Source organism: Puma concolor, chromosome D1 (genome assembly GCF_028749965.1).
Source record: "Puma concolor isolate L17-30 chromosome D1, mPumCon1.1.hap2, whole genome shotgun sequence".
NCBI lineage: Eukaryota > Metazoa > Chordata > Mammalia > Carnivora > Felidae > Puma > Puma concolor.
Window position 1 is genome coordinate 106,377,583 of NC_141676.1, and position 27,330 is coordinate 106,404,912.

Here is a 27,330-nt window from a genome sequence, read left to right on the forward strand (position 1 = left end):
TGGTTTTTTGTTGTTGTTTATAAAAGAGGAGAGGTTTGAACATGTTTATAGGGTGAAAAGTAACCAGTGGAGAGGAAGAGATTGAAAATATAAGAGAAGATACAGAAGGAAAACTTCTGAAAATACCAGGAAATTCAGGAAGAACTTACACAAGTAGTTAGACTCTTACTAAGAAATGTTTAAGATGTATGTGACCCTCCTACCTCTCAGGTCCAACTCCTTGTCAGCGAGGACAGTTTTACTAGGGGAGAAAGCTAAGGCCAATTTCAAGTGTCTCTGAACAATAGCTCTCTATGCAGCTTTCCAGCATCCAAAAAGTCTGTTTCTCTCCAAGAACTCCTAGCTCTGTGATTTAATACCCCTTTATCTGGGTAATTGTGATCATAAGCATGTGCTGAGAACCACCAATGACCAATTTACCTCCCCACAGTCCACCCTCTGACCCTTGCAAGTTATCATGCTTCCAACACATGGGTTAGTACATTTATAATGTCTGTAACCTGGCACCAAACAAGTGCCTCACATCAGCACAATTCATATTATTTGTCTTATTTGAGCATCACTGTAGACTTGTGGTCTTGCATAAACTTGCTGTAATGTATCAGAGTCATTATTTTTTTGAAGCTCACATTATTAATTCAGTACATCTCCAGTTCTCAGGCCCCAAATACAGAACCACCTCTTCTCCAAGGAAACTTGGCTCCTTTTTGTGGAAATACTAGTAAAAACCCAAATGTGGCTTACTAGCCAAGTATACTGTTTCATAGAGGCACATGAGATGGTTTGAAGACATCAGGAAAGAAATTATTTTTCCAAAAATGTGGGAGCTCATGTTGATACAGTATCCTCCCCTTATCCACAAGGGGTACTTTCCACAACCCCCAGCGGAAGCCTGAAATCATAGTATCAAACCCTGTAGGTACACTGTTTTGTCCTATACATACATGCCTGTGATAAAGTTTAATTTCTAAATTATGCACAGTAAGGGATTAACAACAAAGCAATTATAATAAACTATAATAAAAGTTTGTGAACATGGTTTCTCAAAATTTCTTATTGTACTGTATGTACTTACCCATCCTCCTTTTATGAGGATGTCAGAGGATAAAATGCCAGCGTGATGATGTGAGGTTAATGACATGGGCACTATGATGTAGCCTTGGGCTACTATCAGTCTTCTGAAATTATGTCAGAAGGGGGACATGTCATCTGCTTTCAGACCACCACCAACTGCAGGTAAATGAAACCACAGAAAGAGACACCATGGACAAGGAGGGGTGGGTGATGGGGACCACTATATTTTCAATTGGCCTCTTACTAATTATTTGTCTCTTGCTCTAAACCTGATGTCCATGCCATATTTTCATATACCAGACGAGATCGGGCGCGTTCAGGGTGGTATGGCCGTAGACCATATTTTCATATACCAAATCATGTGTCCAAATTATACTCCTGCCTTCAAATTTTAAAGCTCTCGTTTTATTTCCTTTTTGACCTCTGGCTCCAGTACTGGAATTAGTTCTACAGTGTCCAGATTTATGTGCCACGCCTCTCATCGATACCACTCAAGTACCTACTATCTAAAAGCAAAAAAAGCAATCCCAACCTCCCTCCAGAAAATACAAAGGCTTGAAATACCTGGCATCTCAGAGTGAATCAAACTCCTTGTCATTGAGGATACAGTTCAACTTGTGAGACAAAGCTGAGGCTGTGCCAAGTGTCCCTGAACAATATCTCTGAAGTAACAGTATCAAAGAAAGGCAGAATACAGCCACTATTAGCTTCATAAGTTTTATTAAAAAATTAAAAAACACTTCTCTAATTCTTCATTTTCAGTATTACCAGAGTCACTGTTTAATTTTTATCTTAAGGAGCATTAGTTTTGAACTACAATTTCCTTTGGATAAAATGATACTGTTTTCACCCTGTGCCAGCCCAACTTTTCAAAATCCAACTCCTATCAAAAAAAACTAAAATAGTAACCGACTGGGTTACTACGTCGGTTGAGCATTTAACTCTGGATTTTGGCTCAGGTCATGATCCCAGGGTGGTGGCACTGAGCTCCGTGTTGGGCTCTGCACTGAGTGTGAAGACTGCTTCAGATTCTCTCTCTACCACCCCCTCTGCCCCTCTCCCCTACTCACTCTCCCTCTCTAAAAAAAATAAAGAATAAAAAATAAAAAAAACCTCAAAATGGATGAAGGACCTGAATGTGAGACAGGAAACCATCAAAACCCTAGAGGAGAAAGCTGGAAAAAACCTCTCTGACCTCAGCCACAGCAATTTCTTACTTGACACATCTCCAAAGGCAAGAAAATTAAAAGCAGAAATGAACTATTGGGACTTCATGAAGATAAAAAGCTTCTGCACTGCAAAAGAAACAATCAACAAACCAAAAGGCAACCGATGGAATGGGAAAAGATATTTGCAAATGACATACCGGACAAAGGGCTAGTACCCAAAATCTATAAAGACCTCACCAAACTCCACACCCGAAAAACAAATAATCCAGTGAAGAAATGGGCAGAAGACATGAATAGACACTTCTCTAAAGAAGACATCCAGATGGCCAACAGGCACATGAAAAGATGCTCAACATCACTCCTCATCAGGGAAGTACAAATCAAAACCACACTCAGGTATCACCTCACGCCAGTCAGAGGGGCTAAAATGAACAAATCAGGAGACTATAGATGCTGGAGAGGAAGTGGAGAAATGGGAACCCTCTTGCACTGTTGGTGGGAATGCAAACTGGTGCAGACGCTCTGGAAAACAGTGTGGAGGTTCCTCAAAAAATTAAAAATCGATCTACCCTATGACCCAGCAATAGCACTGCTAGGAATTTACCCAAGGGATACAGGAGTGCAAATGCACAGGGGCACTTAAACCCCAATGTTTATAGCAGCACTTTCAACAATAGCCAAATTATGGAAAGAGCCTAAATATCCATCGACTGATGAATGGATAAAGAAATTGTGGTTTATATACATAATGGAATACTACTTGGCAATGAGAAAGAATGAAATATGGCCCTTTGTAGCAACGTGGATGGAACTGGAGAGTGTTTATGCTAAGTGAAATAGGTCATACAGAGAAAGACAGATACCCTATGTTTTCACTCTTATGTGGATCCTGAGAAACTTAACAGAAGACCATGGGGGAGGGGGAAAGGGGGAAAAAGTTATAGAGAGGGAGGGAGGCAAACCAAAAGAGACTCTTAAAAACTGAGAATAAACTGAAGGTTGATGGGGGGTGGGCGGGAGGGGAGGGTGGGTGATGGGCATTGAGGAGGGCACCTGTTGGGATGAGCACTGGGTGTTGTATGGAAACCAATTTGACAATAAATTTTACATTAAAAATTTTTTTTATTTTAAAAAAATAACTGATTTCCATAGCTTCCCCCAAAGTTCAAGTGGAACAATTTGCATGAGGCCCCTTAAGATCTGTGCAACACTGCGTGGGCTCCTCCAGAACCACCAACTCAAACAATCAAAGACATTTAAGGCGAACACACTTCCATCTGAACATTAGGTTCATGTTACGTTTGCATACCATCTGGTGTTGACTTCACTAACAATCAAGATAGGTCTTAGCCCTTTTGTTTTTATAGCAAGAAACCCACATCCCTACATGGAAAAAAGATTTCCATGACAAGTCCACCTTTGGGGCTAACTGCTCAACTAGAAAAGAGAAGAAATGTAGTCACGTTCTTCAGGGTAACTCCATGGGTAGTACCCAACTAGATATAGAAGTGTGACTGTTTTGCCAAATCCAAATCCAATTGATCAGGTATTAAACTACCTTTGAGCTGAATGGGGCTGAGTCACTTTGTTTTTTTTAAGTTTATTTATTTATTTTAAGAGAGAGAGTGAGCAAGCATGAACAGGGGGAGGGGCAGAGAGAAAAGAGAGAATCCCAAGTAGGCTATGTGCTGACAGTGGGGAGCCCAATGCGGGGCTCGCTCTCAAGAACTGCAAGATCATGATCTGAGACGAAATGGAGTCAGATGCTTAACCAACTGAGCCACCCAGGTGCCCCGCCCACCATTTTTTTTATTTGAGGAAACCTCCACTTATGTGGTCCCTAGAAACTTAGTTATTTAAGATAAACTACTTCTTTAGAGGCTAATAGTCGAGTTTCCTTTTTTGCACATCCAAGTTCTCTAAATGAAGAGATTTTCTCGGTTACTGGTTTTATGCACTTAAGCAAAGGACACTATCATTCACTTCCACTAGATGCCATCAAACCTCTCAGAGGAAAAGAGGCATGATGACCTAAGCTGACATTTACCCTACCTTCAGTCAGCCTTCTGTCATGGAGATCAACTTTCTGAACAGACCCTCTATCTAAGCCAACAATTGTCCTTTTCTCACTTCTTTTTCAAAAGCTGGAGAACATGGTTTCTTCACCATGTTCCATCGGCTTCCTCCACCATCTATCTCTTTGCCTCTTTTTCAGCTAAGCCAGGTGGGTCATGGTATGAATCGGCAGAAACTTTCATCCTAAGTGCAGAAGTTGCAGAAGCCATGGCCTCAGTCAAGATTCTAAAGTGACCCAAATAAAGCGGGAAAGGATGAGATCTTCCCAAGACCACTAATCCTGGAGATGAACTGATAATTATTATCCAGGCTCGTGGTCACCTGCTCCTGTTTCTCTTAGCTCTATTCCAAAAACAGACAGCTTTTTCTAAACCAAATTATGGCCAAAATTACTTACCTAACACTTAGCTGAGCTATCTTGAGACTACTTCAATTTGGTATTTTTAATATTCTACTTAAAAGTCACCTTTGTGAAGTTGAGAATTATTTCTGAGACTCTATCTTCTGAAAGCCATTTTAAAAAGCTCATTTGGCTTGCACAGAACAGTGAAAGCCAAGGTCGTAGTTCTCAAAAGACTTTTCTATAAAAACAAAGATTAACTCACACATGTTAAAGTAATAACAGAACACCAGTTCTTCAATTTTCTCTTTGAAGTCAGCCTCCCTATCTTAAGGGGTCCCTGTGGCTCACATGCAATAGCCTTGATTAAAACACCTTCAGGACCCCATTTTCTCCTTCACTTTCCTGACACTTCCTCCAAAAATCTAAACACGGGGGGAGGGTGGATTGGTGCCAATCATACTTCTGGCACCAACTACAACTTCTGAGGACTCCAGATCATCAAGAAGAAAACACAGTCAGATAAAAGTATCCATGTATTTAGCCAAGCATAGAGAATCTTATCAGAAGAGGGCCCACATGGAACCCCCATCTAAGCAAAGGCAGCAAACCTCAGCATGCTTTTCTTTGCCCTCAATGGGCAGTGACATTAAACACACAAGTTAGGGTCGTATCAGATTTGAGAAACTTGTTTCTGGCATGCATGCTGTTAGCCACCATGCTGTCTCGTACAGACAGTTGCACTTGTTATTAAGCTGTTGTCTCTCCGTTTCATACCCACTCTCATAGTGTGCTCTATGGAGGGGCTGGGAACCTGCAAACCACATCTCTGCTTTGCCAGCAGGTGCCCTTGTTAGGCTCTACCAGTAGGGGGAGCTAGAGGGACTCTAGGTTAGAGGAGAGAGGAGTGCTCCCTCCCTTTCACTGCCATATCCCACCCGCCTCACCCCAAAGCAGTAATTGCAGGATTTGGTTCATTTCCAGCTTCTTTCCACCCTCCCAGAATCAGACTCCTTGCACCATTCAGAGGTACCAGTACTACCCAGGCAGAGCCTCCTCCCCAGAGATCTGATCCCCAGATCCAGAGGAGGGCTAAGGTGCCTGCTCTGAGCTCCTGGTGTATTGGCACCATCCAGGCAGAATCCCTTCCTCCGAAAGTCTGAGTCCCAACAATGTGGGATCCTCCCAGAGCTTCTGGATTCTAAGAACAATCTTGTCCCTTAGGTCCCCCAAGCCTAGGATGGCAGCTGCTTCATGCTCCATGTTACCCTGTTGCTTTTTCAGTCCTCTGTGGTTTCACCAATTCCCCACATCCAATTCTCCCTGCAGAAATAACTAATGTAGTTTCCACTTTACCAGCTAGACTGACAAAAGGACCTCCTTTTGTTGATTCGAAAACTTAACACTTTCAAGCACTGTGCCATTCACCACTTCACAGACTGACTTCAACTGGGAATCAGTGAAAAAGGAGAAGGGAAATTCTTTCCAGCCATCTCAGGCCAGGAACACTAGACCTTCAGCTAGTAGAGAAATAATTAATTGTGTATCTGAGGAAATACCACTGGCTAGAAAATGTCCAACCACCAAAGAACTGAGCAACCCTACACAACCCTGAAAATATATCCATCTTTGTATCTTTCTTACAGGGACACCTTCTTTGCCCTCTTGCCCCTACACATATACTTATTTCCCGCACTTGCCAATCTCAGAATGAGGTACAGTTGTGAAGGCTGGAGTTATAACCACCCAGCGGGTATGTGCCTTCTGACTGAAATGAAATGAAATGCAGCATTTCTTAAAAAGCCAATTATTTCCAACCTGTTCCATTAGAGTCAAGCGTGCTAAATGAGCATGTAACATATTGACTTTTGTGCCCTGTGGCATCTGGGGCCATAAATGTCCTGCTTATCATAATACTCATCTCCATAGCTCTTACAAATCAGGACCCTCCCCAGGAGAGCACACATCGCCCATTCATAACTTAGAATGGTAAAGGAGACAGGCTGCCTGATGTAACAGAGCAGGGCTCCCCTGCCCTCTGCACTTCTGCTCATATGGCTGGACCTGCTGCACCCACCCGACTGCACGTGAGTCAGGAAGCCTCCCCACCTGCCTCTTAACAGATGGCAGACAATACCATGCAGGCAGTGCCATTCCCTGTGAGAAGGCAATCAGGCTGCCAAGGGGACGGCCCCAGGCCAGGAGACAGTGAGGGGAGATGTGAGGAAGCCCAATGAAAACAAGCTTGGGAGTCAGATCTGCATTTGAATTTTGACACTTGCTTCAAGGCTTTGAACAAGTTCTGTAACCTCCCTGAACCTCAGTTTCCTTCCCCGGAAAGTGGAGCTCATAATGCCTATTATATAGCTAGCATGATGATTAACGATATAATGTATACAGGGGTGCTTATGTAGTACCCAGCATGCTGTCAATGCTTGAGAACAAGTAAGCACTATGCTGTTTTGTGTTTTATAAATATTAATAGTCTGGTGGATTTCAGATTGCTGAGGGACCATGCTTTCAGTGCATCATGTCACCACCTCTGCTGTAGGTATAAGCAAAAGGCAGAAAATTAATTTTCTGGGATCTTTAAAATGATCAATTGCTGTGCCCCCTCTGGAAGATGTACATCCTCATACCCTTCTCACGACTCTTCTCCACCATCCTCCCATTGCTTCCTGCACAGCACCCATTGTACAGGTGGGAATGAGTTTCCTGAGCTCTTCTTACAGTACCCTCTCCAGTCCTGACAAGTTTTCTCTATTTCCTGCTGTTGGTGGAATCCTAATGGCTCTGGCTCTTGATGATCAGAGAGGAGGAGAGGCTCTGCTTTTCTCAGATCCACCAGGAAAAACCCAACGCACCCAGCAGAGGTGACTACAATACTCTCAGCTTGCCCCCTGAACTTTTACACAGGTGTGGCATTTGGGATTCGCCAGGGAAGCTGCGTAATTACTTAGAAAGAATGCAGTCTGATTGTTCTTTCTCTCCAAGTGCAATCTCTCCTAATAACATCACCCAACTGAATGCCTCCTAATTCTGTCGAAATGCATTTTAATTATCACTGCTTCTTATGTTGGTGAGCTGTCGCTGGAGTTTTTGATTTGTGATGGAAAACAGGGAAGCCATAAAGTATTTTGGTGACAGCTCCGTGATTAGGCAGCATTGCAGCAAAACAAGTTGTCACAATAAAACTGATTAATCAAGTTGTCAGAGTAAAACAAATTAATGCCACAAAAACCTTTGCTAGAAATTACCTCTGTATCTTAGGGTATTCAACTGATGGATTCCTTCAATTAGCAGAAACTTCTTTCTCATGACCATTTCTGAGTCTGAACTTAGGATCTAGGTTGGGCCAGTTGCCCTATAGCAAAAGAGTCAATCTCTGAGAATTCAGGCACATATTTGGAAAGGACAGTCACTAACTTGATTTTCTTTTCTTTTTTTTTTAATTTTTTTTCTTTTAACGTTTATTTATTTTTGAGACAGAGACAGAGCATGAACGGGAGAGGGTCAGGGAGAGGGAGACACAGAATCCGAAACAGACTCCAGGCTCTGAGCTGTCAGCACAGAGCCCGACGCAGGGCTCGAACTCACAGACCGCGAGATCATAACTTGAGCCGAAGTCGGCCGCTTAACCGACTGAGCCACCCAGGCGCCCCTGACTTGATTTTCAAGATACTTTATTCCTTACTACTTGGGAGATTATTAGAACCAAAAGTATAATCTAGAGCTGGGATGCCTGAGTGGCTCAGTCGGTTAAGTAGTCGACTCTTGGTATTGGCTCAAGTCCTGATCTCACAGTTTTTGAGTTCAAGCCCTGCATCAGGCTCTGCATTGACAGCACTGAACTTTCTTGGGATTCTCTCCCCTCTCCCCTACTAGAGCTCACTCTGTCTCTCTCAAAATAAACTTTAAAAAATTTAGAAGTATAACCTAGAGCCAATGTTCCAAAACAAGATAAATACAAAAGCCATTATCTACAGTTCTACCAGTGGGTCTTGATTTATTTTTTTAAGGATGTTTAATCAGTCCTCTGGCTGGAAGGACACTGCAGTTCTTGTACATTCCTGTCTCAAGGAAAGACTGTCTGCACTGGAGATATCAAACATAGAACCTGTCCACCACAGTTCACTGTAACACAGATGGTGATGTTTGGTTATAAGAGCCAAAGCCCCTCATGACCAGAGGTGATGGGATAGAAGTGAGCATAACCAGTGATCCTGGTATAAACTGATGAACTGGACCAATCACATTCCATCTGTCACAATTTCAACCTAGGAATACTGACAGAATGGGCCAGTTAGCTGTGGGAGCTCAAGGTGGAAAAGTACCATAAGGTAAAACAGAGCCATTAAGTGTCTCAGCAAGCAACAGCTTTGAGGTAAAGATACAAAGTAGGGACGGGAATCTATGGGTAGTAAGAAGAGAAAGACAGTAGCCCATGAGTAAGTTGATAATCAACACTAATCACTAGAAAAGCTTCTGTTCTAGAAAGATCTCCAGGTTCTATTCTAGTTTATAGTCTTAGAATAAAATCCCCTTTACTAGAGAAGGCTGGAATGAGTCTCTCTCTCTTGCAAACATTGTAAGACACAAGGACAACCATCAGGGGGAATAGAGAGAAGGTATAAGAAAGAGACACGTTTGAGAATGAGTGGTATTTAAACTATTCATCAGAAGAGATGCTACCTGGAATACCATACCGGAGTGTAATACCTGCATAAACATTTGTAAACTGGCAGCAGTTTGTGGGAGCCCCACAGCAATGTTAAACTTCACCAATTACCTCTGCATTGAACAGAGGCCTAAAATGGAAAATGCTGCCTCTTGGCCATCCCCAGAAACTTCCCCTAGAAGCCAGTGATTTTAACTGGAGTAAGGAGATAATTGATGCATCAAAACCAGGGTCTAGCAGGAGTCTCCAGGCCTTCAAGTCATTGAGCACACCATTCCTTTCTTTGATATTAGAGTACCACCCTCACGAGACTTTGGCCACACCACCTTGGAGGGCTGAGATCCACATTCTGGAGCAGAGAAGTGATACAAGGTGGAGAGAAGTAAAGGTATTGTGACAAGGTTTAACCCCAAATAATATTCTAGCACCAAACACTGTGGGTTTTTTTCAGCTTTCTAAGGAATAAAGGGTCATCACCTATATACAGATGGAACCCTCATTCCACTCTAAAAGTATATCCACTAAGTTCTTCACCTTCTCTTAAAGCACGCCATCACCTAGCCTTAATGACACCTGAATTTCTCTCTCCCAGGAAGATGACCCTCCACAGTTACGCAGCAGAGACCCACTTTTTCCACGGTGGTTTTCTGAACAGGACCTGTTACTTCATACCCTCTTGTCTTTGCTCATGTTGTTCCCCCTGCCTCAAAAGCTCTTTCTGCCACTCTATGCCACCGTCACTCCCTTCTGTCAAGAGTAATTCACACCTCCTCAAGGACCTTTTCTGACCACCTCCTTCTGTCCAAAGGCCTGCAGAGGTTCGTTTCACAGACACACTGAACATTTATAGTCATTTGTTTACAAACCTCTCCCCAATACTACCCTAGGAGCTTCCAGGGGGCACAGTTCATACCTTCTTCATCTCCACACCCTCCAGCAGTACCTGACACACAGTAAAAGCCTGACACATGTTCCCTGAATCAAAGAAAATGAATCAAGTGACTGATCCAGGACACTAAACCCAATTCTTCCAATGCAAAACCCATGGTCTTTCTGCCACAACAATCAGGCACCCCCACTGACAACAGCTGAACCAACAAATGGAATGCCAGAGAAGCAGGATGGTAGCAGGAAACCACCTACTGCTGTTCTGCCCTAATCTTTGCCTGCCTCTATCGAGATGTGCCAAATGCATCAAACCCCAGGCAGCATTGAAGAAGGTTCAGAAGCTAGTGCCTGCTGCCTTGAACCTCTTTAGGTCACTGTCACATTTCTTATGTATCAGGGATGAAGTACAGAATCACCTAATATTCAAAAAGGAAAAAACTAAGATCATATGGTTCTTCCTCTTCATTTTAAACATGAAGGACTAGAGGCGGAGAGAAATGAAGGAAGTTGTCCTAGGTCACCCAGCAACTTAGGGGTAGAGCCCAGACTCTAGAGCCCCATCTCCTCCCACCCTGATCCATTATTCCTTTGTCTGTACCCATGGCCACTCATGATGTTGGAGGCAGGAGATGATACCCTAGACTTTGTTAAATCCACAGGACTAGAATCAGGCACCACACACATACCCAGATGTCACAGTAAAGAACCTCTGCCTCTTTTTCCCCAGACCTAGCCTTGGACTCAGACAAACCCAGGCTTAAATCCAATTGGTACCATCTATTAGTCTAGTGAAGTGGTACAAGCAAGTTCCTCTAAGCCTCCAATTCTTCACTTATATACTGAGGGTTTGATATCCTCCTCTAAATGTTGATGTGAATATAGGTAACATGGTTATGTCAAAGTTCTTGACAAGAGTTTGGCATGCATTAGGTGCTTAATAAATAAACATATCAAATTGGTTCTGCATCCTAAGATTCATTCTGAAAGGTTCTTTGAAAATTTTATAGTCCTCCTTAAAAGCATTTTGCAAATACCCAACCTTGACCTGCGGTCTTTGGTCCTACAGAGTCTTCCATACTTTGCTCAAGTCAAAGATGCTTCTTTAACACAACAGATAGTTCACTTTTATAAGTTCTTTTATAAACTCACTAGCATCCAGTATCATTTTCTCAGTTGAGGCAGTAAAAATCTATTTCATGGAGAATGGAAGAAAAGCATCTCATTACCTTCATAGCTTTTTGGTACTTTCATTTTCCATCCTAAATCTGTGCTCTGATATTTATAAATTGGTCCTATGCTTTTGATACCACCTGACTACTTTCATTAATTAAATTTATCTTTTTATCAAAGAATTACACACACATAGTTTAAGGAGGAAATAGTTCTATAAGGCTTATTATTAAAAAACAGCATGTCTCTCCACCACAATCTCAGTTTCATTTCCCACTCCCTGGAGGCAATCACTTTCAACTCTTACCTGACTTTCTTTTGAATTTATTTCTATGTCCCTAAATAACATGCTTGGAATGCTACTTTATTGACTTTTAGACTATACTGACTCACCTGAAAGATGAAGATTTAACTCCTCACCCTCCTCCAGAACCCGCCACATAGGTGCACACGTTTCCACCTCCCCGTCCACACTCTCCTCCTTACAGATAGAAGTACACTTTCCTGGGTCAATATTTAGTATCTACATTACTGTCATGAATACAAATGCTCTTCATAGCCTCGCCATTTGTATACCATTATTGCTCTTCCATTCCTGCACAACACTGTTTACCCTGTTCTTAATGGTCATGTGGGTTCTCTAGGTACCTATCACTAGTTCACCCCCCAAGTCTTCCCCAGTTGTGTATATCCCCTAGATACATTCAGCCACCTTAGGTGTTCTGTCATTTTCTTCCATCCAAAGATGCAATCTCTCTGGAGCCTTCTGGCCTGCTGCACAGTTGTCATCTTGGACCGTCCCTTTCACCACCAGTATGCTGAGTATTTCCTTCCCCTCAGTCTTGGGTTGGAGCCCATTTCTTAGATCCCGGGTCTTTGTTTTTCTTGGGTTACTTCCCTGTCTTGGTAAGCACACCCTTTAGTGGCTTCATAGGAAAAGAAAGGATGTATATAGGAAACAAATTTTTTGAGGTCTTGAATATCTAAAAATATCCTTAGTCCTACCATTATATTTAACTGATTGAGTATAGAATTCTTGATTGAAAATTATTTTACTCTCAAATTTTGAAACTATTTCTCCACTCTCTTTTAGCTTTCAGTGTGGTTGTCCTTGATGTTCTGAAATTTTACAATAACGGACCTTAGTGAAGCTCTACTTTCATCCACTGTGCTGATTCCGGAAATACAGATCATTCATTCTGAGGAATTTTTATTGAGTTTTTTGCAGGTGATTATTTTTTCCCATCTGATTCATTCCTTCTAGAGTATCCATTATTCAGACGTTAGACTCCCAGAAGTCTTCTGCTTTACTTTGCTTTCCTAGCTTCCTGCTCCACTACAGAGAGATTTATCCAACTTCCTCAACCCTCATTAATTCTCTCAAATTTTTGCTAAGTGTCTATGTACAAAGCAATGTTCAAGTCGCTGGAAATACTGCTGTGGAAAAAAAAATCCCTGTCATCATCAATCATACAGTTCTTATACACTACTAATGATTTTTTTGTTTCTGCTACCAAATTTTAAATTTGCAAGAGCTGATTGTGATCTTTTCCTTCTTTGTGGCATCCTATCTTATCTCTGGGCATTTGACAGACTTTACGTTTTTTCCTTCCTCCACGGTGTCCATTTCCTTAAATTTGCCTTTGATGGTTTTGGTTTATGTCTTTCATATTAGATGCTTTCCTCAAATATCTGTGTGTCTGTTCACATTTCAGAATGGCATGCTAACAGATTAAAAGCTCTGTGTGTATGGCTTGGGCCTGTCAACCTTGGTTACACAGCTGGTAAAGAAAGGATAGGTCTATACTCTCCTAGCAGAACTCCTGATGTCAGCCTCTTTAGGTCTTTCTTTCTGGACTAGTCAGATTTCCCAGAAATATCTTAGGACGACAACATTCAGTATATTAACTTTTACCTAATCTCCCTACCAACTTCCTAGGTTGTTGGTTATAGAGATTCTGTCTGACCTTAATATGGTTGGAGATGGACATTCTTCCAGCTGCAGATAATAATAGCATTAGTTACCTATCGCTGCAAGTTATGTCCCTAAATAACATGCTTGGAATGCTACTTTACTGACTTTTAGACTCTACTGAAGAGTCTAAAATAATATGCATTCCTCCTGCATTTTATTATAAGCAACAAGAAGAAACCAGGCAGTAGCACCTTCAACATTTTGCTTGGAAACCTCCTTAGCTTAATCATCCAGTTCATTAGATTCATCTTCCACTTCTGTATCAGATCAGGCAAGAAGGTTAAGTTTCTGCCATGACATCAAAGATTGATCTCTCTCTCTCTCTCTCTCTCTAGTTCCCACAATAGGTTTCTCACTTCCCTTTGAGACCTCACTAGCAGCATCAAAGTTCAGTTTTCTATTATCTGATCAACTTACCTTAGGTTTTCTCTAGTAAGCACACCAAAAATCTTCCCAGGCTTCATCCACTGGCCAGGTTGGTAGCCACTCCATATTTTTAGGTATTTATTACAGTATCACCCCACTAATGGTACCAAAACCTACATGGGGTATCTATTGCTCACTTATACATTATTCCAAACTTATAAGCTTGAAACTTTTATTATCTCACCTTCCCTATGGGTCTAGAATCCAGATGTGGCTCAGCTGGGTGCCTCTGTATCAAGGTCTGTCACAGGCTGCAATCAAGGAGCCAGGTGCAACTACAGTCTTAACTGAAAATATAACTGGGGGAGGACCCACCTCCAAGCCCTCACACATGCTGTTGGCAGGATTCAGCTCCTCATGGACTGTAGTTCTTTGCTTGCTGTTGCTTAGGGGCTTTCCTTGGTTCTCTGCCTCTCCATAGAGCAGCTCACAACACAGCACTTGGCTTTCCCCAGAAGACATGAGTAACAGTGAGAGAGGGAAGCCCAGGGTAGAATCAGTCTTTTTAATAACCTAATCTAATGTCATCAATTTTCCCATATTCTATTGGTTAGTTGTGAGACCATAAGTTTGGTCTACACTCGGGGGGGGAGGTGGGGGGGGAAGATTACACAAGAACATGAAGACCAAAATATAGGAATCACTGGGAGTCATCTTAAAGGCTATCTACCACAGTAGAATCATCACAAATAAAAGACAACTTGAGTCAAAACAGCAAGAAGTCACAGAATAACAGAAACACAGAACAGAGAGTAAAGGCCTGCTCTTCAAGGCAATTTTCCAGTTTCACATTTTGGCTTTGCTGTTCTGACACACTGGACTGTTTTGTTAGTTGGTAATGCAAATTTTCCAAGACCTCTAAAATCTAATTTAGAGGTCATTCCCAATGGTCATTGGGAAGCCATTTTCAGGATGTTAAATTAGTGTATTGTATAACTGAGCGAACAGTAGTTCCTGGAGGAGAAAAATATATGCTGAGAAATGTAAGAAGAACATCCATGAAATCCATGGATAAATAGAAAGAACTTCCATTTCCTAGGGTGACACTGACACCTCCTGCTGTGACTTGTCCAGCTTTCCTGCTGGTCTCTATTCCATCCTGATTTTTATTACTAAGACTTATCTCTGACTAGCATCTAAGCCATTCATCCATTCACTGGTCAGCCACAAAACACTAATTGAGCACCTGCTGTGTGCTAGGCTCTGCACCAAACACTCTACAGAATTAGTCACATCCCTGCCCTTGACAGCACACAGTCTGATGGGGGAGGTAAACATATATGTAACCTTACAATTGAGTGGATGGGGTTAAGGACAACACGTCAGGTGGTGGGCATGGCAAGGGTACAGCAGGGCAAAAAATTGTTTAAAAGTTCTGCTCAGATTAAATAAATGGAAAGAGGAAATTCTTGGCTGTCTTAATCTCATGAAGATTTTTGTCTACCAAGGAGCATCCAAAGTCTTTATGTGAAAAGGTTAATGGTCAGGAAGGACTTTATGGTTCAGTGCTGTCAAAAACTGAAGTGCGTTGCCATAGAAACCATTCTTCAATTCATTCTCTTTCTGCGTTTCAGACATATTAATCTCTCACTTTCCATGGTAAGCTTTGCTCCTCTTTCATTCTCAGATCCTTAAGTATGCCATTCCCTTTACCACATCTTCCTTCATCTTGCTGGCTCCCACTCTTTCAGCTCAGCTTGGAGGCTACTTGCTCCAGCAACCCTTCTAGGACCACTGCCACCCACAAACCATGTGGTCTTCATTAGCCTCAGAGCTGTCCCTGCTCTTACACTCTTTGTATTTTTTCCAGGTTTGTCTTTCCAGATTGCCAATAGTAAGTTCCTTGAGGACAAGGGTGTTGTTTGTCTTTATCATCAAATCTCCAGAGTGTATCCAGTATGTGGTATATGGAAAGACACAGGTGACTGAACAGAGCATTCGTATATATACATTCATTTTCAGAATACAGCAAAAAATAAAGCAATAGAAACTCCATCCTTCTCATAGAATCAAAGTATTCTGCTCTTTCAAGCACATAACAAAGTTCAATAATTTAGTATTTCAGTTGCAAATCAACCCACAAATAAGACTAAATACAAAGGACATGATTGTTTTAAGATAGAAAGGTCAAATTTGGCTACTGGTTTATTTCTTCAGTGATAACCTGAGAAGGTAAATAAGGCTCCTGAATGAGAGAACTACTAAGAACCCTTGTTAAGAGCCGAAAAAATTCTGACTAAGTGACGGGGCTCCCCACCCAGGGGCCTCACTGGTAGGGTGGCTGTCCTTGACATTATCTGGCTCATGATCTTGAGAATACAATTAAAGTTGTGAAACTCTCCCCACCCCAAAGATGCACATGGACACATATTTAGAAACCTGCTTACTATTTCAGAGGTTCCCTGATCCCCCTGAGCTCATGCACAGACTTCCAACTGAGAAGCCCTGGCCTAGCATGAAGTATCTATGAAGATTCACAGACAGCTATGTGAGCTATGTGTTCTTGAGGACATAGGTCACAAAAAGCAGTTTCTCTTTCCTTCTCAAATCCTCAGGGTGACAGCGACAAAAGCAGCTATGACAGCCACCAGCTGCACCCAGCCACTGACAGATACTGAACAATATGGAAAGAGCATATTGTAAATTTCTTGAGGTCTGGGTCTGTGTCTGCTCTATTTATTGTAGCATCCCAAGTGAAAACAGAACAAGAGGCAAAAACTTGTGGAGATTTAAAAGAGAATGAAAGAACAGACATCGATGAAGACAAAGAGACAGCATTACAAAGAATCAGAAAAAGGTAAGAGGACACAAAGACACAGGAGAGTCACGGGGAACCAGGACCCAAGGCATTAAGTCTCGTCACCTCCCACATGGCCTTCCCCACAATTAGCTTCAGAGCTGCCATGAGAAGGCACTAAGCTGGCCAACTGTAAAACTGTTTAACTTGTTAGGACTTAAATCAATAAGAACCAGTGTAACATTTGTGCTTCGTGTTCCTCTTATTTACGCAAAAGCCAAACTGAAGAAAAACTCTATTTCTCCAGCCTTAAACATTTCCTCCGGGGAGCTGAGTTCCTTCAAAATCAACAATGAAACGTTGAGGGGGAAAAGAATTAAGCACATCGGCAAAGCTATATTTAGATCAAGCTCAAAGACCCTCTCGGTTTTCTCCTTGTCTCCAGCTGCTTCCAATCTCAGCACAACTCCGCAATTCAATTGCCACCGATTTGCAGCTTCCCATTGGGGCCTCTGGCCTGTCTAAATGCAAGAGCCAGGAAGACTGGCATGGAAGACGTGGACAGCAGCTGCGGGGGCACAAGTCTGGTTCAAACCCACCCCTCCAAAGCAGATATCCCTCAGACAAACTTATGCTGACCAATACAGGGGTGTCCTACCCTGCCTTCAAGGCTCTCCTTGGGGGATCCTAAAGCCTTCTCTAAACCCTCGCAGGCCAAGGCGGTGGGAAAGGCAGCATGGTAGTTAAGTGCACAGGGCTGGCTTTCCGTGCCTTTCTGGCTTTCAAGACGTTGAAGCAAGGATGCGGTGGGTGCTCAGGTTTGACCTTCGAGATTTCCCTGGGTCTTCTCATAGCAGCCATGATCAAGTGTGCTGACAACACAGGAGTCGAAAATCTGTCTATCATCTCTGTGAAGGGGACGAAGGGACCACTGAACAGACTTCCTACTGCTGATGTGGGTGACACGGTGATGGCCACGGTGAAGAAAGGCAAACCAGAGCTCAGAAAGAAGGTACATCCAGCAGTGGTAATTCGACAACGAAAGTCATACTGGAAAAAGATGGCATGTTTCTCTATTTTGAAGGTGATGGGGCTCATAGTAAACAATACCGGCAGGAAAAAAAAAAAAAAGGTTCTCCTATCACAGGACCAGTTGCAAAGGAGTTTGCAGATTGTGGCCCAGGACTGCATCCAATGCTGCCAGCACTGCATGATTCCTTGGTGCCTTTGTTTAAAAAAAAATTAAAAATTATTAGCTCGAAAAAGGAGAGAACACAGGGCTGGCTTTGAATCCCAGCTCTGCCTCTTACTACCTCTGTGGCTAAGCCAGTTATTTAGCCTAATTTCTGGCTCTGTTTTCTGAAAAATGGGCAGAATAAAATCTGCCATATAAGGTGGTTGTATCACACGTGACTCTTGGAGGAATGCAGTGAGCAGAATACCTGTTGCATGGTAGAAATTCGGTAAACATCCCCTGATAAGACTAACCCTCCCCCCCCCCCCCAAAATGCTGAGCTATGCCTACATCGGAGCGCATAACCACAAGGACTGAAATGATCCAGCAACAGGTCTGTTTCACCACTACCCCAGGGGGGATGGGGGGGAAAGCCTCCTCTCCATCTCCAGCGCCGATCACACTACGGGCACTGCAGGAATGCTTGGCAAACGAACACAGTTAGAAGCTAGCGTGGAAAACCGGTTTCTCTCCTGGACTTTCACACTCTCAGGATTTCTGGCCACCGGAAGTGTGGGGTTCCCCCAGCAATTCTCCACCACCAGCTAGGTGTCCTATAATTTAACCCAGTTGTGTCCTATAATTTAACCCAGTTCTAAGGCTATCCACCTGGAGAGCGTGGCAGACTCGGCAGATTAAGGGCTCAGTCCCACGAGACAGCCCTCATTCCCCCTTTAAGATGCCAACTCTTGCCACGTGTGGTTTTTAACGTTTATTTTTAAGAGAGAGAGTGCAAGCGGGCGTGGCGCAGAGAGGGAGACGCAGGCTCCAGGCTCCGCACTGTCAACACAGAGCCTGACGGCGAGGCTGGAACTCACCAACCCTGAGATCGTGATCTGAGCCAAAGTGCGACTCTCGACCAACTGAGCCACCCAGGCACCCAGCTGTCACCTGTACTTCCGACCAGAGAGCTCCACATCAGAGGCTCCCCCCTCGGCCTCCATTCGCCTCATCTGAAGTGGCTCGCAGAACTCAGGCGAGCAAGTTGCGGACCAGGCTACCAGGGTATTCCCAGTTTATTATCACTAGGAGAGGCTATGCATTGCTCCCCACCCCCCACCAATCACGAGGGATTCGTTCCAGAACCCGCAAAGGATGCCTGAGGAGAGAACTGAACCCGATATACATGGTTTCTTCCATATATACTCACTTATGATAAAGTTTCACGTAAATTAGGCAGAGCAGATTAACAGCAATGACAAGTAATAAAATACAATTAAACAACACGCTGTAATAAAAGTTAAGTATGTGGTGCTTCTCTCCCAGAATACCTTGCGGTGAAGAACTCCCCATTCTTCCCGTGAGGTAACCGCGCGTAGACCGCCTACGGGCAGGATGACGCGAGGTGAATGGCGTGGACACCGTGAGGCGGGGTTAGGCCACCAGGGACCTGCTGACAACTGGTCAGGAGGAGGAAGTCCGGCTTCGGGACCTCCTGGGTAAACCCCAAGTAACTGAAGCTGTGGAAAGCCAAACTGCCAGTAACGGTGGCAGGGGGCAACTACTAAAACGGGAACAGCCAGATGGAAGAGACCTTGGGTACCCCACGTGGGAAGAGCAGCTTCCTCACCCTCCGCCGGGACCTCCACATTCGCCAACCGGAAGCTCTCCTAGGCTTTTATAAAGCCCTCAGTATCTGGGGAAGATTGATTTCATCATTGACCAATAGCAATGGAGCCTACTTCTAGCCCCTCCCACTTCTCCCGGGAGGGGGAAGCTGAAAGTTCCAACCTACTAATCGCCTAGCTGGTTCCCCTTATAACTAGTTTCCACTTTGGGTTATCTAGAGGCTTTGCAAAAATCACCTCCTTAACGTAAACTCAGGTGTGGTTGAAAGGGGCTTGTTAGGAATAACAAGACTCCTTTTGCCTCCATTTCTCTTACCACTTAGGAAATTCCAAGGGTTTCAGGAGCTCTGGGCCAGAAACAGAGCGAAGACCAAATAGGTATTTCTTATAAATCACAATATTATAGAAGGATACTACACGGGTAGTATGGGTCGGCTCACATTTCTCCTATCAATATAGACTCAGGAGAGATCCGAGGAACCTACTCGGACTTCTGGAAATTTCTGTCACATGATATCCTTTGTGGTTGGTTCTCTCCCTTGTTTGCCTATTCAACCCCTTGCTGTTTGCAACTAAATCGGTCACTTAGGGGAAGAGATCCCCTGCCCCTGCTCAGGGTCCATGAGCTTGGTAAAACCTTCAGCAGTCGGTGGACGGGAATTAACATTTGCAAGGGCAACTAGTCTTAGCCAGCCAGCGGTCTGGGGTCCTCATATGCATGGGCAATAACATGCCCTGTGTTGTCTTCAAGGCAGAAATGGCCCAAAGAACTACTCAACCGGCTCCAGGAAATGGCTAAATGGCAGGTCAAATTGCCCATAACTTTGACGAGGAGGATGGCTAGATGATTCCAGTGCCTCTCTAGGGAGAAATGAAATTCAGAATTCAAGCATCAATAAAAAGAATCATAAAAAAAAAAAAAAAAAAATCCCCTATGCAGAATTTACATCCTGCCGTAAAATGGGCAAGGACTGAGGATGCAAAGGTATCCTCATATTAGCAGAGTGCATTTGTCAGGAAACAACCTCCTCCAGCTGGACCAGACTGTTTGCCTTTCAGATGATTCCTGTCAGGGCCAAACAATCCAGACATTTGCAATTATAGCCTATCAATTTGTTTTTAAATTATAAGGCTGCCGGGAAGACTTGACTCCTTGCCGGAAATATGCTGTGCGGGGCTCTGGGGCAGCTGCTATGCAATGTGGTGAGACCACCAATCTGTCCAGACACAGAGGATTTATGCACCTGTGTGTGCAGCCCACGTGGAGACACTGGGCTGGGCCAAGCTCTGATCTGGCCTCTTTCATTCCAATAGCACTGGGTCCGGTGAAAATGAGGAAAAGAAATCTCATTTAAAATGGAGTCAGCAAGCCCTGAAGGGGGAGCACTCACACACCACTGGTTACATACAGCCTCCAAAACCAACACGGAAGAAGGATGATCACTCCCTGCTCTAGTAACAACTCACAAACCACCACTTGCAGCAAAACACAAACTGCCACACCCACAAACTCTTGTTCTCCAATGAACTTTTGCTCAAAACAACCCTCCTCAGGGGTGCCCCAGGGCATTCCATTGGTTAAGATCTAACTCTTGATTTCAGCTCAGGTCATGACCTCATGGTGTATGGGTTCCAGCCCTGCGACCGCCTCTGCACTGACAGCATGGAGCCTGCTTGGGATTCTCTCTTTCTGTCCCTCTCCGACTTGCACTGTCTCTCTCAAAATAAATAAATAAACTTTTTTTTTAAAAATGCCCTCAAACTTTTGTTTTTCTCCAATAAATTTTTGTGCAAAATAACCCTCCTCAAACCTAATAAAAGCTGGCCTTCCCTTTGTCTCTTCAGACTTGTCAATGGTTTTTCCATAGTTCGCTTGTCCTGAATTGCAATTTCATGGCTGTTCCTGAATAAGCTTCTTTTGCCAATAAAATAACCGACTGTTTTGTTTTTTAGGTTGACACCTGCAGATGTCTAACATGGCCCTATTCTGACACATGCACAAGTTGCTAGAGACATCCTCCTCAAAGAAACTGAGACTTCTCTAAGTGTCCTTTCAGGGACATGGAGAAGGTTCTTTTCTTTGCTTCTTGGGTGTGTTTGCATCCTCTGAAGACATCCCTGTGGGGAGGGTATCCAAGGAGTTGGCCTTGAACACACCATTCCTCTTCATCCACACAGGAAGGGTGCTGTCTGGTCACCCGATACAGAGAAGTGTTGCCTCTCACCTGGAGGACCCCTATGGCCATCTTCATAGAACCAAAGCATAGCCTCTGTTCCAACAGAATCAAGCTCTCCTTTAATGAAGGCCTCCAGAAAGTTTCCTGGTAGCATCAGAGGATAAGGGGAGGGGACTGTCTGGCTAATTTGCCCCTTAGATCATCTGGGATAAGGGGGGTGTAAGATACAAACCTGGAAGAGGTTTCCTTAACTGTACCCTCACTCCCCCAGCCCTCTCTTCTGGAAGCCCTCACTATCCAGCATCCCTCCTCTCTGGGGACATCCCACCACTTCCACATGTAAGGGGTGCCCCAGTCCTGAATCCATTCTGTGGGAGGCTCTGATATCAGTTGGATATCAGTGAAGTCATTCCCCATCTGGGCTTCTGCTCACTGCCAGGGGTTGAGGGGTGGCAAAAGCAGGTATTGTCTCCTGAGCCACAACTGTGTTTATTCCCAAGGGTGGGTCTGTTCCCGGCATAGAGGGTCAAGCCAGCCCTGAGCCCTGGAGGAACAAGGGCAGGCACACGCCATACCTGCTGGGTCAAATATATGTTGCTGGAAATGCAGAGCCAGAATTAACAAGTCTGATGCAGCCAGATGCCCCAAAGAAATTTTTTTTTCTTATTTTATTCTCACTTATTAAATTTTAAACAGCCCTCAAAGACACTAGCCTAACACGGAAATCAAAGACAACAAAACAATGTGTTTGTTTCCTATTAATATGGTAGAGCTGTCAGTCCTGCTGCAACAGAGCTGTGAGTTACTGAAGAAAAACCGTCTTCTCTGAGCAAACCCAGAGCTGCACTCCTGGGTGGCCCCAGCTGGGCCGGTGTCCCACGGAGGTCACAACCCCAGCTCCCAAGAGCCCCAGCTGCCTGCACTCACATGCAGTCTGCTGCCAGGACAGGCCCAAGAGCCCTCAGATAGCTTCTGGCTGCCTGGGGAACCTCAGGGCTTTAGGAGACTCCCCCAAATAGCCCACGGCCAACCTACATTCTCTGGCACCAGCTGACTAACCAGCAGGCTTGACAGTTGGAGAGGGTTCTTTAGTACTTTCCCGTGAAAATGGACAGAAAGCTCCTAGAAAGCCAGGTGTGGTCTCCAGGGCTGTCTTGAGGTCATTTGTACTCCAGCTTCCATCCTCCCTACCTGAGCTGGGCTCTGTGAGGTATTCCGAAGCAACCTTTTAAATAGAGACCTCTTGAGATACTATGAAAACAAGTTATGCAAATCAATGGCAAGTAAAGTGTGTGATCATGTAACTCATCCAAATTAGGATACTTTTGAGAGCAAGAGTGCTGTAAATCATTAAGCCAACAATATACACAAATGTCAGATCATTATGTTGTACACCTGAAATTAATACAATGTTATATGTCAATTATACCTCAATAAAAAAAACAAGCTTAGACAACATGAGTAAACTGTGACTAGTCTTAGTCTTAGACCCTTGCATCCCACTCTTGAGCTTTCAACCCACCCATGACTCTCTCTTCCAGCCTCCCCATGCCCTAAGCCTCACCCCAAAGGCAAGGGGTCAGGATGGAGGGGACATCTGGATGAAGTCCAGGCTAAGGAAGGGATGAGGGTCACACAGAGGTGATACATATTTGTTGGGGATTTTAAAGGGTATTTTCATTTGAAATCTGGTTTGACAAAACGACTAAGGCATCAGTTTCTATTATGAACATTCCCCTTGGTGACACCCTCCACCCCCACCCCCTGTGACCAGCACAAAACAGACTTTTGTGGGGAGGAAGGTTCTGAAAGGGGAGTCGGCAGCGGCAGACAAGGGGGGTAGAGGGGACCCAAATCAAGCCCCTTCCCATCCCAAGCTTATCCATATCTTGCTCCATGCTCTGTATTCAAGGCTTGGGGCAGCAGCTCTTCCCTGATCACCCTGGGCCAAAAGAGGTTTAGATCCTCATGGGAGTAGAGAGACCAGAGGCCATAGGTCCATCACCTACTGGCAGCCTAAGCAGCTCAAAAGTCATCCTAGGGGGGATGGGTGCCTAGTCCTGGATGCTGAAGCATTGAACTTGTGTGTGTGCTCGTGTGCATGTGTGCTTGCTTGTATTTGTGCTGAAAGGACACAGCCTAGTGGGAGCAGAATTTTCTCTCTCTTGCAGCACTTATAGAGCCAGGAAGAGCAAAAACACTGACGAGACAACCCCCTTCTCTCTTTAGCATAGCCTCAGAGGGGATCTTCCAGAAACCCTCCCTTCTGCTACCCTCTGGAAAGAACACTGTGCAAAGGCCCCTAAGGGTGAACAGATGACCTAAACAGCTCCAGGAGCAACATCTGGGCACAACTGGCTGGTCAGGGAATTGGCCCAATGGTGTTGGGCAGAGCAGATATTTGAAAGGGGGGTTGACAGATGACAGAACTCCTGAAGTCTGCACCACACCTCTGCCTCATGCAGACATCTACTTAGGTGGTGAGATCTCCCATACTTTCCAGGCAAAGCTGCTGAGGCCGACCACCTCAACTGCCCACCCAGATGCCCAGGTTCCAGGACTGGCAGCTCCACGGGCCACTAATCCTGTAGGAAGTTTCGGGTGATGCCAGCGGAGGCACTGGTCAGCTGTTCCCTTAAGGAAATTGAACTGATATTCAATTGACATGCGGTTGACAAGAAAGACTGATTTGCTGGCCAGGTCAGGGTGGTCACAAAACTGAAAGCTAGATAGCAGATGTTAGCACCCAAAACTTCTGCCGGTTTGTTTCCCCCAAGGTCAAGCCTAAAAGGCAGGCTAGCCTATCTGTGCCAGGAAATGGAACACCCCATGCAGAAGAGCAAAGAATAACAAGCCCTCCAGGGGCAGAAGCCACCTCAAGCCACAAATCCAAGTGCACACGTGTCCCGGTGACACTAGTTGAGAAAATTGCTGCCAAATTCTACCTTGTTGCTAAGAACCAAAAGAATTCTTCACTCCAAGCCACAGCAGAGGAAAGGCTGGGGGGAGGTCAAGCGGTGTGCGTTACATTCAGGCCAAATGTGGGTGGGCAAGTGGAGGGTTTCCGGAGGGGTGGAGGGTGGCTGACGACCTGTATGCTGCCAGGCGTGAAGATGCTGTATGAGGTGTGACACCCATGCTTCCACAGTTCATGAACCAGCCAGGCCTCAAGGCTATTCCCATGGAGAAGCTCTCAGTACCATTCGCAGCGAGGCTGTCCATCTGGAATCAGTGCACGGCCTCAGGCTGAGAGAAGGGACTGGGTACGTGTCGACTGGGATCCACATGCTGAAATATTTCAAAACACATTTCACCCTTGTCTCCTCATGTAACTCTGCTTATCTGTAAAATTCTCCTGCTTTTCCCCCTCAGAACCTCTGTGGTACCTATTCCTTGAGCCCACGGAGTTCTGAGGGGAGCACCCAGATCCATGCCTCCCACTCGCCTTGGGTAGCTTTTCACATCACTGTCTCACTTCCCTTCCTGCCTGGGCAGCCAAACGTGAGAGACCTGGACCTCCTGCCATTTCCTGAGTCAGACCACATCCTGACACCAGGCTTGCCAGCTCTCATGAAATGGCTGGTGACCTTCTCAGGCACTTCAAAGGCAAAGCCCCAAGGCCCCCGTGTGCAGGAAATTAGTAAATTTCACAAAGTGCCTGACTGAATTTTACCCTGCCCTCCCAAGCACGCCTGATCAAGGAACCCAGCAGGTACACAGATCAGCAAAACACAGTGATTGAAGGAATAGCCACTCTCCTTTTTACAATATAGGATAACTGTCCAAAACACCTGTGCCTTTCCGTCTGTGGTTTTCCCCAGATTGGCTCAATACTTACTATTGTGGGGAGCATGCTATCGGGTACAAAGAAAGTAGAGACCACAAGACTCACCAGCCTGACCTCAAGTTGCTTCTAGGAGCCAGCCAGCGATGAATCCAAATGATAATAGAGAAAGGGCCAAACCTCAGAAAACAGAGAGCCATAGGGGATACAGGAGGCACACATGGGCTCATTGGTTTCTCAGGAAAGCTTTGAGAAGAGGCCCCAAAGGGCAAAGCAAACATGCCCACCCTTTGTAGTAGATGGAATGAGACGCTGGGATGGAGCAAAGAGAACCTGCCATTGTACATCAGCAAAACCCAAGACTACACATAACCACTCACTAGCTGAGCAACTTTGGCCGAGTTACCTAACCTTGCGGTGCCTTTTCTTCATCTCTCAAGTGAGAATATTAATCCGAGCCTCACAAGGGGGCTGCAACGATCAAATCAACAAACATTTGTCAAGAGCCCTGTCTGGCACACAAAAGCACTCCAGGAATATTAATTTATTGATTGTGAGCATTGCACGAAGTCATCTCAGCACTAACCCCACACAATTTTCCTTCTGAGCTGCCTCCAAGCTGAGAAGACAGGGCAGGGAGAAGGGAGCAGAGTTCACACCTGACATTCTAGACCAGGCATTGCTCTCCAGTGGAAAACGATAAACAGCTTTCACTTGATATTACCCCAGAATCCTTCCCCCAGGAGCAAATATTACAGAGTTTAAAAGCAAACTGAAGTCAACAACCAAAACAGAAAAGGCAATATGCATGTACACACACACACACACACACAAACATGCACGCACACACACGCACACACACACACACACACACACACACACACACACACTGCACTCCCTCTTTGCAAGAAAGGTTGCCATGGAGATTAAACAGAGAAACAGCAAAGACACAGAGGAGCCACTGAAATGGCTATAATTAATTTAAAGCATTAGAAACAATTAAAATTGTATTAAAGCAAGTTCATTTGAACAAGGCGTAAATCAGGTGAGCTGATCACATCAAGCAGGAACAAAATAAAGTATTGCTTTGGGGTGTTGAAACAGGCACCTTCAAAGGAGAGAACTAAATTATTGCACAGTATGCAGGAACAATAAAATATGTAACCTAATTTATCTAATGTTTCTGAAAACAAGATGGTTCTCCAATACTTCCAGTTCCTCTATTACTTTATGCCAGGTTCAAAAACAAAACAAGGACAGAAAGCTACCCCTTATCAAGCAAATGGATCCATGTCTCTTCATCAGTCACTGTGACCACAGATCACTCACCAGTAGAGAAGAGGAAACAGGGGACCACATCGTGGAACACCTACTGGACACCAGCCACTCTCTGGGCACATAGCACCATCTGCCTCCTTCGCTATTCCCACAAATGCCACAAGGAAGGCCTGAGTGGCCTGTCCTACCAGCAGGAGACTCAGAAAGATTGGTGACTTCAGATGTCACAGCAATTTGGCAGGTGAATTAGCACTTGAACTCAGACCTGTCCGGATTCCAAAGCACATGCTCTTGCCACCACGTCACACCACTTCTCACGGAAGAAACAGAAATGGGACATGGGACAAAGGGCAACCAGTACCAGTTTTGGGCATCTGCTGTATGCCAGGCCCTGTGCTACACATCTTACAAACATCATCTGATTTTATCCTCACAAGGACCTTTTGTTTCTCAGAGAAGGAAATTTATAGCCCTCACAAAGCTCAACTTGCCCAAGATGACACAATCGAGATGAGCAAAATCAAGATGTGCCCCCCACCCCCAGGACTGCTTAGCCCTCTGCATTTGCTCCCTGGTCCTCAGCTCCTAGAGCACCTGTCACTACCATCATGTGTCACAACCTGCTTTAGATTGAGTAGCATTTGGGGGCAGCAGGATCTTCCATTTTTCCATGTAGACAACTGCAAATAGCAGAGAAAATATTTTGCAGGAGTCAATTTCAAGGCAGATCTTGACTTGAACGCGTGAGATTTGAAG

The 27,330-nt window shown here is 44.5% G+C and overlaps 1 protein-coding gene and 1 pseudogene across 1 annotated transcript in view; one reads left to right on the plus strand and one right to left on the minus strand.

Moving 5' to 3' along the window:
- PTS (6-pyruvoyltetrahydropterin synthase) overlaps positions 1-27,330 on the minus strand; it is a 681,414-nt gene that overhangs the window by 499,789 nt on the left and 154,295 nt on the right. The gene's annotated exons all lie outside the window — the stretch shown is intronic.
- LOC147576970 (large ribosomal subunit protein uL14-like) lies at positions 1,203-17,747 on the plus strand (annotated as a pseudogene).